The following is a 17,289-nucleotide window of genomic DNA, read 5'->3' on the forward strand; positions in this document are numbered from 1 at the left end:
CTCATTGGTCATCAGACAATACTGTATGTCTCTGTTGGCTCTTCTTATGAGCAATAAAATGATCTCAAATAACAGGAGCTATAATCTGTATTCTGGATAAACAGGGAGTTTTGATTACCTTACCTTAGAAGCCAGTTGATGTTTACTGTGGGACTGGACTTTGCACTGCCTGTGTAATTCTGTGGGGAATAAATGTGCAAAAGAGCAGGATGTGTTGTCCCAAAGCTGAATCGCACGGCTGATTGATTGACCTGATAATGCTCATGGTAATTAGTCGTTTTAAGTTGAAAAATTGAACCTATTTGGGTCACATGGTCCTCAGTGGAATATGAGACCACATGGTTCTGAAAGGTGTTTTTTTTTTTAAATAAATTTTATCAACACCAAGCTCATGAACTGATTTAAAAACCTTTTGGGACTAGATGGTTGTAATTGGCATTTTACCTTGTTTATCAAAACAGAGCGACACATTATTACCACCTATGACTTTTCACTGCAGCACAAATGAGTCAGAGGCTTTATCTTATTACAGGTAGCCTCTTAATGTCTTAAAGCACACATACAGCTCCATCTTGCAGTGTTTGGATACAGCACATGCAGACGTCTCATTACTATGATGGATCAGTGTGTGTTAATCCACACAGAGGTGATAAAACCATTTAAAAGGCTTTCGGTCATTGTGTTACTTGGTCATTTGTGTATAATTGCAAATGTACAGAGAATGGAAAATACAACAAAATATAGTTTGATTGAGACGTCTGTTTAAATAATCCTTATCATACATAACTGTAGTGTTTTGATAAATCCAGGTCATTGAAATGTTAAGAATCTCTTTTCTGAAATTCCTTTTAAAAAGCTTGAACATTTATTGAGATTTCACTGCAGCATGAAATAGTGTTTGAGTTTTCCTCCATGCCTTAACACCTAAACAACTTGAGCATCTGTTGTTGTGATATTCTGTACTGACATACATGGTCCCCAGAGGAGGATCCTACAAAATAAGTGACTCACCTGACTTTTCATAATGTGGACAGTTGGTGTTTTGTCAGTGTTAACATACAAGAGTGCATTAAGAGTGCACACTGCGGTCTTCACAGGTGAGTAAACTGTGTAGGAATGAAAAGTATGATGTGTATTTTAATAATTCACCTCATACTGCAGTATAAAAATCAATGAAGTAAAGCACTGTTTCCCTCTAAACCTGAGATTAAATCAAACAGTGCCAAACAGGTGTAAACAAAGTTCCCTGACATCTTCTTGTATGGGAAATTCATGAAACAACAAATGCCATGTGCAAGTAGCAATCCCTACACTTTGATTTTGCTATCAACGTAAAAAAAAAAAAATGACATAACAGAGTTTGTAAAAATCCCCACCTTACAATGTTTCTTTTTAAACATCTCTGTTTTAAACACTGTTGAAACGTGGAAAGAAGTCCCAAACCCAAAGAAAAATCTTTTTCACAAAAATCTACTTTAAATGTGGTCAGGGCTTTAGACTACAATGTCAATAAAGGAATATTAGCTTGCCAACGCTAGTGTTAAGCTCAAAGAAATGTTTTTTTTTTTAGAAATTTTATCTTTTAGACATTTATTTCTTCATTTTTGAAAGGTCAGTAGATATAGTAGTAAACTCAGAAGAGCAAGTGAGGAAGGAGCTGCAGTTAAGGGGCCGCAGATTAGTGATGTGCGATGTCTGTAGAGGCTTCACGATTTAGCCACAAAGCTAAACCACCCCCCAGACTAACAGAACTGTCTTCAGTTGTTTCCCCCTTTTAAGTGCTAATTAGTGCCAACTGGCATGTCTGCAAGATTTTTTTGTTGCAGTTAACCTTTTATCGGATATAACAGCTGAAGAGAGACAAGAAACTCTAAAAGTTTGTCAAATTAAAGTGTGCACTTGTGTCCCACTGTGTTAGTTACCTGTTGCAAACAATCCAAAGGTAAATAAGATCAGGATTTTCTTTGATTCACTCCTATAAAGAATCAAACCACAAAGTGTACTTATAGGTTGCTGTTGGAGGACCTGGCGTTTTAACTAAATGGTGCATCCCTACCTGACTGCACCTCCAGAACAGAGCCTGCAGGCCTTTAGGTTTCCAACCCCAATCCTTTGGTTCACTTTTCACCTTGTGTCATCACAGAGTAGTATTCAATTGATTTTGAGTTGATTTTGTAAAGTTAGTTAGTTCCCACCTTTGGCTTGAGTAAAACCTGTGATCTGCTGTTAGTTTTTAAAGTTTGTAATAATGACAGATGTGTTGAAATTGATTAGTCATTTAAATGACAGTCAGATTTATGATGGTTTAATTTATTCATGAACCACTTGGTTCAAGAGTGTAAGACACCAAACTGAACCAACTGTCTGTATGTTAGTGCACAGGATTTAGGCAACAGTCTGTTGGCGGATGTTGAGGATGATTACTGTACATGTCCTGACAATGGTTTGGAAATCCTAAAATGCTCTTATGTAACCAGAGGGTCTGCACGTGACAGTTGAACCTCTCACTGTTATTGTCACACTCACACGCACACACACACAGACAGACAGACCTCTGAAAGACCACCAGCTTTGCCCTAAAAACCAGCTCCTGCTGTTTCTGTTCCTGCAGCTTGAGTTTATTTACAGAAAGACTTAATGACTTTCTTAAACAGTAGCTTCAAAAGGCCAGTTTGTGTTTGCAGTTCGTGCCCCCTCTTGTTGTGTTACATCACTGTCACTCAGATTAGGTCATCCTGCACGTTTCTGACATGACAGCTGTCCGACTGGTGGAGGATTATCTGCTGCTGCTCCCACGTGGGCCAAACAGGGAGGGGATTACTTCAAAAATACAGAGAACAAGAGTCTGTGGATTTGCACTTGTACAAGTTTTACAGGCTGCTGGTGGGCGACGCAGTTGAAAGCCTCAGGGAAAGAAGAAATTTAAGATATATGTTGTTGTTAATTCATCATGCACATACGCCTTATATTTTAGCTATTCTTTAATCTTTCTTACTCAACTTTTGACTGCCTGGACAGCATCTTTTTTCCTGGGGCCTTTCAATCTCTAAATTGATATATTAACTATTCTGGTGTTGAACAGCTACAGGATGGGATTATTTAAGAAGCAGCGTTTTAGTGTAAGCTTGTGTTGTTTGAGTCAAAAGGTCTTAGCTGTTAAACAGATGGGTCAGCAGAGTGTTATTCATTATTAATGTTATTAATGAAGAGAAGATGGCCTTTTACGCCAAGTGTGGTGTATGTGTGTGTGTGTGTGTGTGTGTGTGTGTGTGTGTGTGTGTGTGTGTGTGTGTCCTGATCTCCAAAGTAACCCTAATGGCTGTACCTCGTGCAAAAGCCTGTCTGAGCAAATGCATCTTTGTTTTCTGTGCGGTGACAGAGTACAAGTGTTTATCAGATTTAACAAAAGCTGTATATTCTTTACTTTCCACAGGTGAATTTACAAGTTAACAAGAGTAAATGTTTTCAAACTATAGTGTTGAATTTTGATTCAACTTTACGGATGTACGTACATCAGTGGTCCCAAAAAGGTAGACCTTAAGGTCTGTGGTAATGACCCTAATGAAAAATTTGGTGCACACATGTATGCACATTAGATACACAATGATCCATATAATCCATAGCAGCCTGGTGGCTATTGATTCTAAATGTAGATTTGCTAATTTGTGTTTAATATCTGTTAATCAAATGTAGCACCGTTTAGGTCAAGGTTTAGATCTCCTCTAGGGATGTTTTGTTCCTCTGTCTCACTTGTTTTGTGACTTTTTTGGAGCAATATCAGCTTTAAGAGAAATGAGCCCTCAGATTTATCTCAGTCTGACAGGTTCGTATCACAGAATCTTAAGATAATCTAACAAATATTCATTCCTATATCTTGACTAAAAGAAAAGCGTGACCAGTGCAAGCTTTCAAATGTGTCTTAATATGATGGTTCAGTCTTACAGTCGCAATAGTTATTTATTTACCTTCTATTATGAAGAAGTTTGACACTATTGTAAGTGCTAATTTTCCCGCTTTAGCATGCCACATACTAAACACTGAGTGTGAAAATGTAAAATATCATACCAGCAGAACAGCATCATCTAAAAAGAGTGAGCTTGGCTTCTAGATATTAGCATAGCTTGAAGACAGTGGTATTTTAAGTTAAATGCTAATTTCTTAGAGCTGCCTCATTGAGCTAGCTGAGCTGCTAGCATGCTCATACATTTCTCAATGTAGAGTTATAGAGATGCTTTAAGACTGTTTTTGTCACATGCTCATTGAAGTATCTTCAAATATGAGTGCAGATGTCGCAGACAGAGCATGCTGGCGTTAGCGTGCCACTGTGCTGTTCACTCTGTGTGTTTAGTATCACAGCACGTTAATGCAGTTAGCTAATGGAGGCGATCTGATTAGCTCCAGCCTCCATGGGGCTGAAAACAGGGCGTGCACTGCAGCAGTCTTCTGTCAGTGTATTGTTTACAGACAGACTGGGTTTATATAAAGGCAGGCTAATCCCCCGGAGTCTCAGAAAGTGAAACTCACCTTGACGACAGTTACTATGCTTAGTGTGGATGGATGGCCTTAGCTGGCGTGGCTCACTGACACTGTTTTATTTCTGGTGGGAAGGATCAGCGTGACTCGTTTGGTTTGCTCAGATGAACAAGCCCATTGCCTTTGCTTAATTATTAAAAGACCTTCAGCCAACCTGTCATTTAATATGCATTGCGAATATTAAACACTGGTGAAAAGATGCATTTCATCACAGAATTAATGGTTATTCTCAAGGCAAGGCTTCGTGAGCTATATTTAGAATATCACAACACAGTTTCTTTGCTGTTGGACACATTATTCCTCCTTTTCTTCTTTGATGCTGAATAGTTGTAACTGTGTCAGGTGCCTGTGCTGGAGAGGCTGTCTGTGGAGCAGCTGGACTTTGTAGTAATGAAACTCTCCAGAGACTCAGACCTGAGATTTACTGCTGCCTCATTGCTAGTATATGCCATGATCTGTAGGTATAATAAACTCAAATCAAATTTGGGAAAAATACTTTAAATCTTAAGTAGCCTACAGTTTCTGAATTTGACAGTGCCAGGTTTACACGTTGAATATTTCTACCTAAGATGTCAGTTTTGACAAACTTGCTGGTACAATTTTATTCTTAATCCATGATGGCAAAAACTGTCAGAACATACAGTGAAAAGTAGAAACTAGATTCATGGATATAATCTGTATTGTTACTGTGAAGATATTTAACTCCTACACCTCAGTAAAAGAGCTGAGATGTTGTCATAAACTACTTGCCACTGACAGTGGCAGCAATTATCTTTGAAAGGGAATAAAAAAAATCTGATGATGGCAGTCGCTAACTGGTCTTGAAGCCAACATAGAGATTGAGGTGAGGTGGATGTTTTACCTGTTGGCAAAAAGCAACAAGTGCCCACCTTTTGATCAATACAGCCACACCCCTAAATTATATTTGACTGTACAGCGCTGCTCTTAGCCCTAATACAAAACAAATGGATAAGTCATGAATAAATCCAACCCCCGGTGCAGTTTTAGGACTAAAGAAATGACCTTTGTACCAAGCTGTTAAAAAAAAGATGCTTTTTATATTGGCTCAAGCGAGGTTTTCAAGCAAGTGGACATTAGAGGAAGTGCAGTTTTTCCACACTTTTCCCATTTTGACAATGGAGGGAGCTGCTTGCGCTCAGTTTGTGCTGAACTGAGTAATTTAGGGTAGGTGGAACTTTTTGAACAGTCAATTTGTTTTTTGTAACACAGCCCTCAACACAGATCCATTTCCAAGATTCGGTCAAATAAGTCTCCTCCATCTTTCTGTATTAGGAGCTGCATTTTGTACACCGTAGCTGTACTTCTGGGACTCAAAGTGTGACTTTATTATAAATGTTGCTGTATCTCTATGATGTTATCAGTATGTGGTGGTTGTAAAACTCTCCCTGCAGTGTTTTTTCAGCCTGTACTTTCTTATCCTGTAAGCCAATAAAGGAATTGACTTATTTTCCAGCTTGTCAATCACAGATATTGTTTGTAGGACCGCTGAATGTGAAACTCTAATGAGACTTTCCTGAAAATTGAATCCTTTGCGTCTCTTATCTTGTTGGATAAAGCGTTTAGGTGAAGACATAGAGAGTTTAATAGAGCATTGAATTTGTTTTTCATAATAATTTAGCCAGTAGTGTTTCTTTGGTATGAATTCAGGAATTATTGGCTGTACAAACTGTCTTCTGCTGCCAAGTTTAATGTGTGCTGGTTGGTAAAGCTGCGATATCACAGATTGGGATCTGGTTCAAGCAGCTGTGCTAATTCAGATAGAGGAGACATGAAAGAACAGGCCTGCTCACATGTGACTCACGTAACATTTAAGCTAACTGGAGGTTGAGATCACTATCACACGATGTACCTCAGTGGTTTATGTGATGAAACATACCTCTTTTGTTCAGATCAACATAGTTCAGAGATGGATCATCTAATCAAATACCTCATCCCCCAAACCATTTCATGTCCGCTGTTCTGCGTCACCTTTCTGTCTCTTGGTCTTGAAACTGACCACAACTCGCTTAGTCATCGTGCTGACTTTAAAGTTTGTGCTTTGCTTATTTGAGATAAAAGAAAAAAAAAGGAATGTAGAGGTGTTTCCACACTGTGACTAGTCCGGTAAAGGTTTTACCTAGTGATTGTATCTGTGTACTTAGACACACCTTAACAGGCTAAGACACATGAGCAGATTATGATCTAACCTGTAGAATCATGAGCCATGTTTCTTAATTTTGTGGTTGTGTTGCTGTGCTTCTTTGCAAAAGCTCTTTATAGTTTGTCTTAAAACCTAATGCCCATTTAATCCATTTTGAGTTGGGAAATTGATTAGATAGTGATATGCTGATGTGGTGAATTAACTTTTTTGGATTTAGCTGTACTTTTGTATGCAGGGAGTCACATTTCCAATGCTCAGTTTCTTGATAAAATTTAAAAACTGAGCATTGGAAATGTGGTCTTCTTAAATATCATCACAGAGAGCATGAACTACTTTTTCCAGCCTCCCTCCCCCCCAGCATTTCTGTTGAGAAAGAGCCAGGAGCACCTCACCTGTTTGAATATTTTCTCTCTCAACAAGTCTGTCCAACTTGTACTGAACTGTATTACTTCTCATAACTCTAACCCTGTTGTCTGCTCTATCTGCTGTCATGTCCTCTCCAAATAAAGGCATAAAAAGCCCCAAGAAATTTGGCAAAAAAACAAAAAGAAACTAAAATTACAACTATCCTCAACAATTATCTTGAGCAAGATGAAATGTCTGCAATTAGACTATGTGAACAGTTTTGCTGAATGTGGCTAAGTTAGTGGAGCTAGCAGCCCCAGCGTTCAGTCCCACACGCTAGCATCTACACTTCCATCAAGTTGATAAAAATTTTGATACCCTGGACTCTAACAGGACATGCTTCAGGAAGCTGCAGGGTTTTCTTTTTTTAACAGTTGGGGTTGCTTCTTGCTTCAAAGCTGAAACTTCAGTCTCTAAAGTCAATAGATAAACAGTTGAAGGGTGAAGAGTGAAGGGTTACTTTAAGTCGGATTCAGTTGAAATGTTATAAATAATTTGTGTAATTTCACTTGTTGCTTACTGTGATGACTTTGAGGCCATGTCCACACATGTTTATTTATTTGAGAAACTGCATATATTTAGGCCTGTCCTCCACATGAAACTGCAGCTTTACGTCACTAAAAATGATGTTTTCTGAAAATTCCGGCCAAAGTGAAGATTTTGGAAAACTCTAGTTTCGTGGTTTTGTGTAGATGCCAGTTGACAGAGTTTTAGATTCTCAAACGTCATAGCTCAATGAAGGGGGCTCATTCTGATCGGATGGCATGGGTTTAACACATAGACTGTATAAAACATGGACGTAGTCTCGCCAGCGTCACCCGTCTGTTTCTGAAACAGAAAATGAAGCACATCGGCTATAGCGGCCATATTGGTAGTGGCAAGGGCTTCGCCTACAGCCATAGGGCGCCTGTCGGTCACATGACCCTCAGCTGTGCCTCTTATTGGGGGAGCTCGTGATCTTAATATCCTCTGAACGGCCGAGTCAGAAAAAAATTCACCCCCCGTACAGTGGGTGCCAGTAGTAAAATTAGCGACTCAGACAGGAGATGTTTTTTGAACCAGGCTGTAAATAGGTTAATTTCTGCTTTGAAAAGGGCTTTTTTTGGCTTGGTGTGTATGTGAATTCTGCTACTTCCGGAGCCAGCCTCAAGCGAACACTTGAGAAACAGCAGATTTTAGCACTTCCGCGTTGTCTCATATTCTCAGACCGGAGGTTGCCGCTTGGTTTAACATCAGGAAAACACTGCCCATAATGAGTCTGGCATGTGCCGAGCCCATAGTCTGTATAAAACATGGACGTAGCCTCTGCGACATCACCTGTCTGTTCCTGACAATTGAAACGAAGCCAATCCGCAAAGGCAACCACATACGTCATGATGCCAGCTGTGAGTTTCATTTCATACAGCTCCAGGGCGTTCGTCAGTCACGTGACCTGATCTGTGCCTCTGATTGGACAATAAAACGATCCTAATAACTTCTAAACCCCCAAGTTAGAAAAAAATACACTTACTGTACAGTGTGTGCTGACAGTAAAATCAGCATTTTAGACCCAAGCCGTTTTTTGAACCAGGCTGTGAATATGCTTTTAAATGCCGTAAAAGTCTGTTTTTATGGCTGGGTGTGTACGTGACTTTGGGTCTTTCTGCAGCTAGCCTCAAGCGGATTCTCGATGAACAGCAACATGTAGCACTTCTGCATAGGCTTCATTCTTACTAACTGGATGTTGCCCCTTGGTCGAACCGGTGGATTTGCCCGGTGCATGTGGATGAAAGTATTTTTTAAAACGTATGAGGTTGAAGATACCTGGCTATGTATGTACAAGGCCTAAGAGTCTGTGCGTCTGGGCAGGTGTGCCCCTTCATTTGCACAGTCAAGCAACAAAACCAGAGCCTAAAGCAACATGCAAATTTAGGGTGAAAGAAAGCCCTTACCTTTCTCATGCACAGTCCTGCTCGGCTCTGACCTATCAGTGCAGAAATAGGTGAATTTATTTCTCCAGCAGGCAGCCATTTAAGCATTTATTTGCTTTCTGAATGGCCTTTCAATCAGTCTGTCTTTGTGGGGGTTTCTGTTGACTCTGGACCGATGGCTCCTGATGACTTATTCAGTTATTGACTGCACCTGCCCACGTGTACTGAAATAGGACAGCATTTAAACATTTGAACAATTTAAACTCTTGTTTGAAAAGAAGGTTTGAAACCTTAGCAAAGACATTTTGGCCTCCACAGGATTGTACTTGGCCCTGAAACCAGGTGTTTCACAGTCAAAACACAGTCAGGCAGATTATCAGGGATAACAAAGGGAAGGAGGGAAGGTCATTGTTTGTCTCTGTAGTGTCAGTTTTTCCCAGCAGCCAACTATTAGTCTGTGTCTGTGTGTGATCTGTGATTAGAGAGAGCGAGCCTTGTGGTTTGAGCTTTTAGGACTCCTGCCCTGTCCTTATTGATAATTATCAGTGGAAAAGCCAGAGTCTAATCCAGAGCCAAGAGCGTAACGAAAGGAAATAACAGTGTTTGAATACAAGTGGAGCGTTTTGGCTGCTTGCGAGGAGTCTATAAATAAAAGCTGTCGATACAAGGAGTGTATGCAGGGTGGCACTGGTCAATAAAACCACTCTCTGTCTGATATCATTAACACCTGCTGGCTTATACTGGCTGATACACTACGCTGCTCACTGCTCACATGTGGTTCAGACTGAAGTTTGTTTATTCTGACCTCAGGTTAGCTCGTGTTTGAGCAAACAAGCATCTGTATTTGTAATTTATGCCTGCATAATTTCTTATATAAAGAGAAATTAAAGTGCAGGACTACTGGGTGTGGAGTGACAGTTCATCTTATGTAAGTGAAGTTTGTTTTTTGTTTTTTTTTTATGAAAAAGCTGCTAAAAATGTGTGGAAAAAAAACCCTGAATAGAACAGTTCCACTTGAAACAACTACAACTTTGGAGGGTCTACGAGCTGAGCTGCCACTTGCTCTAGGAGTGGTGGACTCATTTGGGGGAAAGTTATCATTTATTAAGATGGCATTTTTTCTCTGCAGAGGTCTTATTTGAAGAGGTTAGGAATGAAGTGTTTTGAAGACAGGCTTTGGGACTGGAGGCTGAGAGCTGAGCTGAAAATAAACTGTTGGAAATGTTTGAAACTCTGAGGGTTTAAAGAGTAATTTGCTGTGTCAGATTGACATCTGCTCTTCTGGAAAACACAGAACTCAGCATCTCACAGGAAAAATACCAGGCTTGGTTTTGATGAGCTTAAAAGGCATATTGCAGGTTAAAGACAACTGTTAAGAAATTGAAAGGAAAATCACTTGAAAACAATATCCTGCAAGAATTTCCTAAATTAATAAACCACAGGGTCTTCTGGAGACATTTTAGTACGAGTTTTTGCACTTCCGCATTAAAAACCGGCATTTGTAAGTGACGTCACAGTCCGGAGTCCCGCTGCTTCTGCCTCAGTTTAAAGAGCATATTGCAGGCTACATTTTTTTCTAGATTAACACTTAACATTGTCTGATAATGGCAGTAGAATAAGTAAATCCCTGATTTTGTATGTTATACAACAAAAAAGGCACAAATTTAGAGGAAGAAGTGGCTGTTTTCAGTATAGCATTTGATGTAACAAAAGGAACTCGCTATCTTACTCCGCTTTAGCCAATATGAATAATAGGTTGTCATGAGTGAGATTGGGCATTTCGGGTTGTGTTTATTGTGTTTCTTCCAAAGTATTATTTAATTTGACCATCCATTAAGATGATTAAAATGTGTTTGGATGGATGGATGCAGAAATACTAGATTAACAGGACATGGAGTCCACTTTTGCGGACTCGGTGAGTTGGCTTTCATGCTTGGATTTGTTTTGTGCAGCTGACAAGACGGGGCTTTATCTCAGCATCGGCCACAAAAAAAAAACACAGTCGTCCGTGGTGCCCATTTCTTGTCAGTAAGATTGATATGACGGAGTCTATTTTATAAAGTCTCTGGATGGAGTTTAGGATGGGATGACGGATAACGGAGCCGGGTGAGACTGATGCGGCTGCTGTCCCGTCAGACATCTCCAGCGTCAACAGCAGCAGCAGCCTCTAGCTCGGCTCCCGGTGACAGACGTAAACAAGGATTTATCAGAAATTCAACCCAGTGAGCTGAGCAGCTTTTAAGTCTTGGTTTTCTGACTTTGGATCAGTGGATAGACCTCTCTGTCTTTCTCTTTATGGGCTTTATCATGACTGATCAAAGCATGTTGCTGTACGATCAGCTCTTACACATATTAGTAATTTTTTAAGTCAGTGTATCTGATTTTAAACTTTAAATATGTTGATGTGAACACAGCGTTAAGCTACACATCACTTGCTAGCTATTTGATCTTTTATTGAAAGAAAACCCTTGCATTAGTATTTAAGATTTCATGTGGCAACTTTACTGAAAGAAGCTGAAACCCAAGAAATAACCTCTTACTAAATATACTTTACTACAGAGACAAACAGGTGACGCTTTACGTTATGTAAGTGCCAAATCTGATTTAAGTGACGAATTAGTAAGTTCAAGTTAAACAATTTTTTTGTTTCTTTGTGACTGCTATGATTTAAAATTCTGTTTATGTTAGGGCTAGTGAGAATATAAAATCACAGCTAATTCAAAATTATCCAGATAGATTTATAATGCCAGCTTCCTTGTACATCTGTACCAGCTTGTGTCTCCTGTGTGTTATCTCTGGGGCAGTGTGTGACCGTTAGACTCTGTCCTGTTTTTGGAGAGGAGCATGTGTTTGTGGCTGTCTTTATCAGTGGTGTAGCATGCAGATAACAGAGGTGAAACAGAAACAAGAAAATGGTCCTTATATCTGTCAGATAGGAGTGAAGGTTTTCTTTTTTGTAACTTGATATTTGAAAGTTGATGCATTTGCCACAAGATTTGTTGTCTCATTAAGCACTTTCAGTTCGTTCTTGTCAGCTGTGCATGGATGACTTTGTTTGGTTTTAACTTAGTCTTTACGACCTAAAAGGCAGCTCACTTCCCTTTGCTTGTATGTGGACTAATAAAAAAAAAGCAGACAAGCATAAAAACAAAGTGGACTAGAGTTAAATGATCAGTGTAAAGGTTAAAAAGAAATCTCAGCATTAAATAAAGTTTGACACGTCAGTGGTGGATAAAATCGACCTTGTTGGCTGTTTGAGTCACTAAAATTAAACTCTTAGGCACAATTGATAATCTGAATACTTTACAGCTAGCGTGCAGGCATCCACGTCTGTGCAGTAATGATTGATTCATCGCAGCTTCTCTCCCTGTTTGACCGCGCTGAAGGCCGGTTGTGAGAGGGCAGCTCTTTTCACGTATCGACCTATTAGCCTCTCTTAGCCTCTGGTGCTAATGCTGCATTACATAATGACTCTGTTTACTCTGAGTGATTCTTGGAGCTGTCCATGAAGCCATGTGGACAGTGGACTGGGTTTTCTAGCAGCTGCTGGGCTTCCTGCCAAACAATCCAGCCTATTCAGTTTTGAGTGCAGGTCTCACCTCTTTGGTTTTACGCACAGGTTTTCATCCTGAGGAGTTTCAGGAAAGTCACGGCGAACTGACTGGCAGACTATGACATGAACTGAAATGTTAGTTTCTGTTTGCATCAACAATATTTTATCATTGCACAGCAGTAGCATTCAAACTGTATTTGCATTAAAAAACTGACACCAAAATAAGCTTGCCTTAACTTGGATAACCTGCCATTAGACATGAAAAGCTGGAGAAACATACAGAAAAATGAGAGAAACAGTTATGACAAGGAGGTCATTTATTGTTGAGCAATAAAACGAAAGAAGTGTCTCCTCCTTTGAGATCATGGAGGAAGTCCTGATTGAGCAAAAAGTGGAGGAGTGACAGAGGGAGCGGCTCCCAGAGAAGAGAGAGAGAGTGATTACCTGCTCTCTCTCTCTCTCTCCCTCTCCTTGCCGTCACCTCCCTCTCAGGGAGTGTACACACTCCTGCGCTCTCCTCCTGCTTGTTCACACACGCACTGGGCTCCATGCTGCTCATACACTCACCCTGCGTCTCTTCCTGACTGTCTGAATGGACTAAACACATCAAAGTAGAAGAAGCTCGGACAAGACCGCTGGACAGACTGTGTGTGTGTGTTTGTGTTGTATGTCTGTTTGTGTGCATGTGTGTGTTTTCTTGAGATTCAGTGAGACAGGTGGAACTTTTGAGCGTTTCTTTAAGATTTTGTGTTTTGGGGCTTTTTTTAACATACCAGAGGCTGAAACCTTTTCTCATATAAAGGATCCTCTGCGACTTCCTCTCGTGCAGGTGACGACTAACTCGACAGGGTGAGTGCTGCTAAACTCCCACTTCAGCTCTCTGTTCTCCTACAATTCCACACTTTTCTTCTCATCCATGTCGTTTCTTCACAGATTCTTTCCATGTCCTGCTCGCTCTGCAACTTGACGTTTTGTTATTGATCATTTTCCCTCCTTGACCTGTGTCCACAAATATCAGTCTCATCTGTGTGTGTGTGTGTGTGTGTGGTTTTGTGAGAGTGCATGTGTTAGCTCACTTTTCCCTTGGGGGATTCAAAGTCAGTCAGCGTGCATGTGCTTGGGACAGGCTTGAACAAGATGAAACAAAAGTCTCTCTTCCAGCACACTCTTTGCCTAAATCAGTGCATATCTGAGGCACTGTTTTTTATAGTTACTCCGACTGAACCAACTTCACTTCTGCTCCTTGGAGTTAATTATCCAGTAGCTCAAACTTGGAAAAGCAGCCATTCATTCGCTGCCATGAGCATGGGTGTATTTTCTGTTTTTTTTTTCGCTGACAAGAGAAAAAAAGTCAATATGAAACTGAGACTGTTCCGAGGCAGTGAAAATGACATCATCACCCAGTGTCTCAGCTATGTCATCTCTAACCACAGAGGCTATTTCTAGTGGCTTCCAGTCTTCAGGATACCAACATTTACTGAAGTACATGACCTGTGGTTTGAATTCAGTCTGTTTGAGGTCTTTTCATTAAGCCTGGTATACTATTTCTCATGCTAAAAGCTGTATACTTATGTGAGAGCACTGCTGTGTTGGTGAATATCAGCACTCATACTCATTTTACAGAGCTAACCCATCAGTCCTGTGAGCATGCAGTGACCTAAAGCTTTCAGTGTTGGTGGAAAAAAGGAAGGTTTGGTATTTTACAAACCTCTCCCACCATATGACTGCAAACATCACACAAAACATACTGCTGTCTTAGTGTCTGTTAACAATAGATTTGTTTCTTGTTGTCTTACAAACAAGGCATGGATGTCCTTTAGCTGCTAATGGACTCAGGAGTTGTGTACATTTGCTAATGGAAGCTGATAGAAAGCTCCTACAGCTAAATGTGAGATGTGCTGTCCTTGAACCCTCATCAGATTGTCTGCTTCATTCTTTTACTGCAGCGGTTCATACTTTGAACAAAACAATTCCCATTAAAACATACATAAAGTGAAATGATTTAAAAGGTTTTTTAAACAAACCTTACAGGTTGGACACTTTTATATGAGATACAGAACAAAGCAAAACATAAATCTCTGCTTCTTTAACTCACTGTAGCTGCTGCAGCCAAGCAGGCAAACACTTTTCCTGAATGATGTGGTATTATTAACCTCGTGTCAGGTGCATCTGTTTCAACTGTCTGAAGATGTGATGTCCTCTGTTTCTTGCCCAGCTGGCTTTGTAGCAGTGAAGTCACTACATTTCAACCTTTTAGGAGCTTTTTTTATGAACACTGTTCTAAGATTACTTAAAAAATGATGATCTGAGTCCATAAATGAAAACCCAAGATGTTAAAATCAGAGGAAGCATTTCATAGAAGGCTCAATTCTCTTTTACTGTTGCATACATTCAATTGATTTATGCTTCCTCAGTTTTCTTTGTCAGTGAACAAAGTTAAGTAGAAAAGTAACGCTCCGTAATCTTTCCCTCAAGTTTCTTACAAGCAACAGACAACATAAGAAGAAAGTCAGACCTTTTTTTTTAAGTCAGTATTTATAAAATTCATGTCATGTGCAGGAGCAGGAGCTGTGTGTTGTCTTCATTCATGCTCTCCACACCCATCCCACCAGACTCCTGTAAACGTTAATCATTAATTGACTTTTGTGTGCTCATGAATCCATGTGCATGTAAAACAGCCTCCTAAAATAAAAGACTGTTGTGAGCTTATCTGGAGATCTCAATGTACCAGTGGTGGGTGTGCAGATTTCCAAAAGAAATTTAAAATTAAACTCAAATAACTGTTACAGCGAAGAGACGAGTTCAAATGCAGTTGTGTGGGTATGTACAGTGTGAATGTGTTAAAAAAAAAAAGAAGAAGTCACCTGATAGATGTCATACAATGTTCACTTTTCTTCCCAGTGTCAGATGATTTAAATAAAAAATTCAGCCTAAAAGTAAAAAAAAAGCTCTTACTAAGAAGGATAACATGTTATAAAGCTGAATCAGATTATAAACTGTTGTTGTAAACACAATGGCTGTCACAGTTATTTTTAAATTCTTAAGAAATTGCTTTAATATCTATTGTTGAATGCAATTAATTCTTTTAAATTGAATGTTAGAGTTTAATTATTTTGCATGTCAAAACTGTTCTAAGTCTATGTTGACAATTTAAAGCTATACAAACTGACATGTGGAGGTCAACGCTTCTCACATGTTTCATGGCGGTTGCTATCTGTGCTTATTGCACCATCACCAGAATTGCATCAGTTTAACAGTGAAATCTGTTCACATTTTCAACCACAGTTTGTCCCATTTGATGACATATACCAATCTGTAGCCTGGACACAGTGTCCCTGATTTTAACACAAGCTCTGAAGTTTAATGAGACAAAGTGAACATGCTAAAAGTTGTGTGCACTGAGGTTTGAGAGTAAAATATGCCTTTACAAAGCCTTCTGGTGTTGCATATTTTCTATCACAGTGGCCGTAGGTTGCAGGATCCTCCATCAGCTCAGTTTATTGTGTTTAACATGTAAACACCAGCAGCTGTTGTATGCACTTATGTAGAAGAGAAATAGCAGCAAAGAGTAACTGCATGTACAATAGTTCCTGTACAGTGAACTTGCTCCAAGCTATAGAAGGCTGATTAAGTCATGCTGATGTCAATGTTCCTGCTGATGTCAATGTTCCTGCTGTTGTGAAAGATTACTGTGCAAATAAAAGCAAAGACAATGTTGCGTGTTATTGAAGCTAATCAGTTATTTCATTGAATATTCTTGCCGTTTCTGCTGTACGGATCCCTTGTGAAGCATACACAAGAGGACCAAACCAAGAGAATCTCTGGTTAAACAAACACACACTCACCTGCGGACACAACAAACACAGCCTGTCTAAACCTTTCACACTCATTCACATATATGCGCTCTGTAGCATTAAGGCAGCTATTGGATTACCTGTTTGGCTCTTATCCTGTTACGAGACAGAGGTTGTAAGCAGTCGTCTGTGTGAGATATCAGAGGTACGTGTGTCTCATCCAGACACGCACAATGAATTTGTGTGCACACACACTTTCTTAGCACACTGCAACACCATGTGTTCACACCTGTGCATTCCTAGTCTTGAATTTCACCTGGAGCGTTTACAAAACATTACATCTTATCCCTTCTGCAGATTGGGGAGGTGGGGCTGCTGCATGCTTGGTTTTATAAAAAGATTAGTTTTAGAGCAAGTCTAGGGACAAAAGACGAACAAAAGTCCACACAGAAGACTGGTTGAAGGTGTTGAAAGAGTTGCTGGAGTGTTAGGATTACAAGTTTCCCTCTGTGTGTAGCTTCAGGCCCAGTGCTGCTCAAGTAACTGATATCTTGACTTGAGTTAGTAAACTTTGGACTTCTGCCTCTCCTCCAGCACTCCAGAGAGAGGAGTGGCTGCTAGGATACGTGTTATGAGTTATGATGTGCCCCCCCAAAAAAACCTGTAGGTTATAAAAAGGTGAACACATAAGCTTTACATCTATATACAGGCACAGACACACACAAGATCTGTACCTGATGAAACCAGATGTACAGTATATCTCTTTTTAGAGTCATATCTGTGTTTTCAGTTTAGTTTTATGACTGCTTTTACAGCCCCCTCATCACAGTTGCTGCTGTGACTCTCTGGTCATGGACTAAAATAAATTCCCCTCTGACAAAAAACGACTGCGTGTTATTTCAACAGACATAAGGCCTGTCGTAAAGGCTTTGT

The 17,289-nt window shown here is 39.9% G+C and overlaps 1 protein-coding gene across 2 annotated transcripts in view; it reads left to right on the forward strand.

The window, feature by feature from the left end:
• The window catches only part of coro2aa (coronin 2Aa), a 38,195-nt gene that overhangs the window by 2,857 nt on the left and 18,049 nt on the right, over window positions 1-17,289 (forward strand). The window contains exon 1 of one of the 2 annotated variants that reach the window (XM_074695093.1): window positions 13,126-13,411. The exons of the other annotated variant lie outside the window; for it this stretch is intronic. The gene's annotated coding sequence lies outside the window, so the exon portion shown is untranslated. Of the gene's footprint in view, window positions 1-13,125; window positions 13,412-17,289 lie in introns of those variants that run through there. 2 annotated transcript variants of the gene reach the window in all.

This window comes from Halichoeres trimaculatus, unplaced genomic scaffold, assembly GCF_033239565.1.
Source record: "Halichoeres trimaculatus isolate MK-OKI-2021-1 unplaced genomic scaffold, fHalTri1.1 fHalTri1_scaffold_2, whole genome shotgun sequence".
Lineage (NCBI taxonomy): Eukaryota > Metazoa > Chordata > Actinopteri > Labriformes > Labridae > Halichoeres > Halichoeres trimaculatus.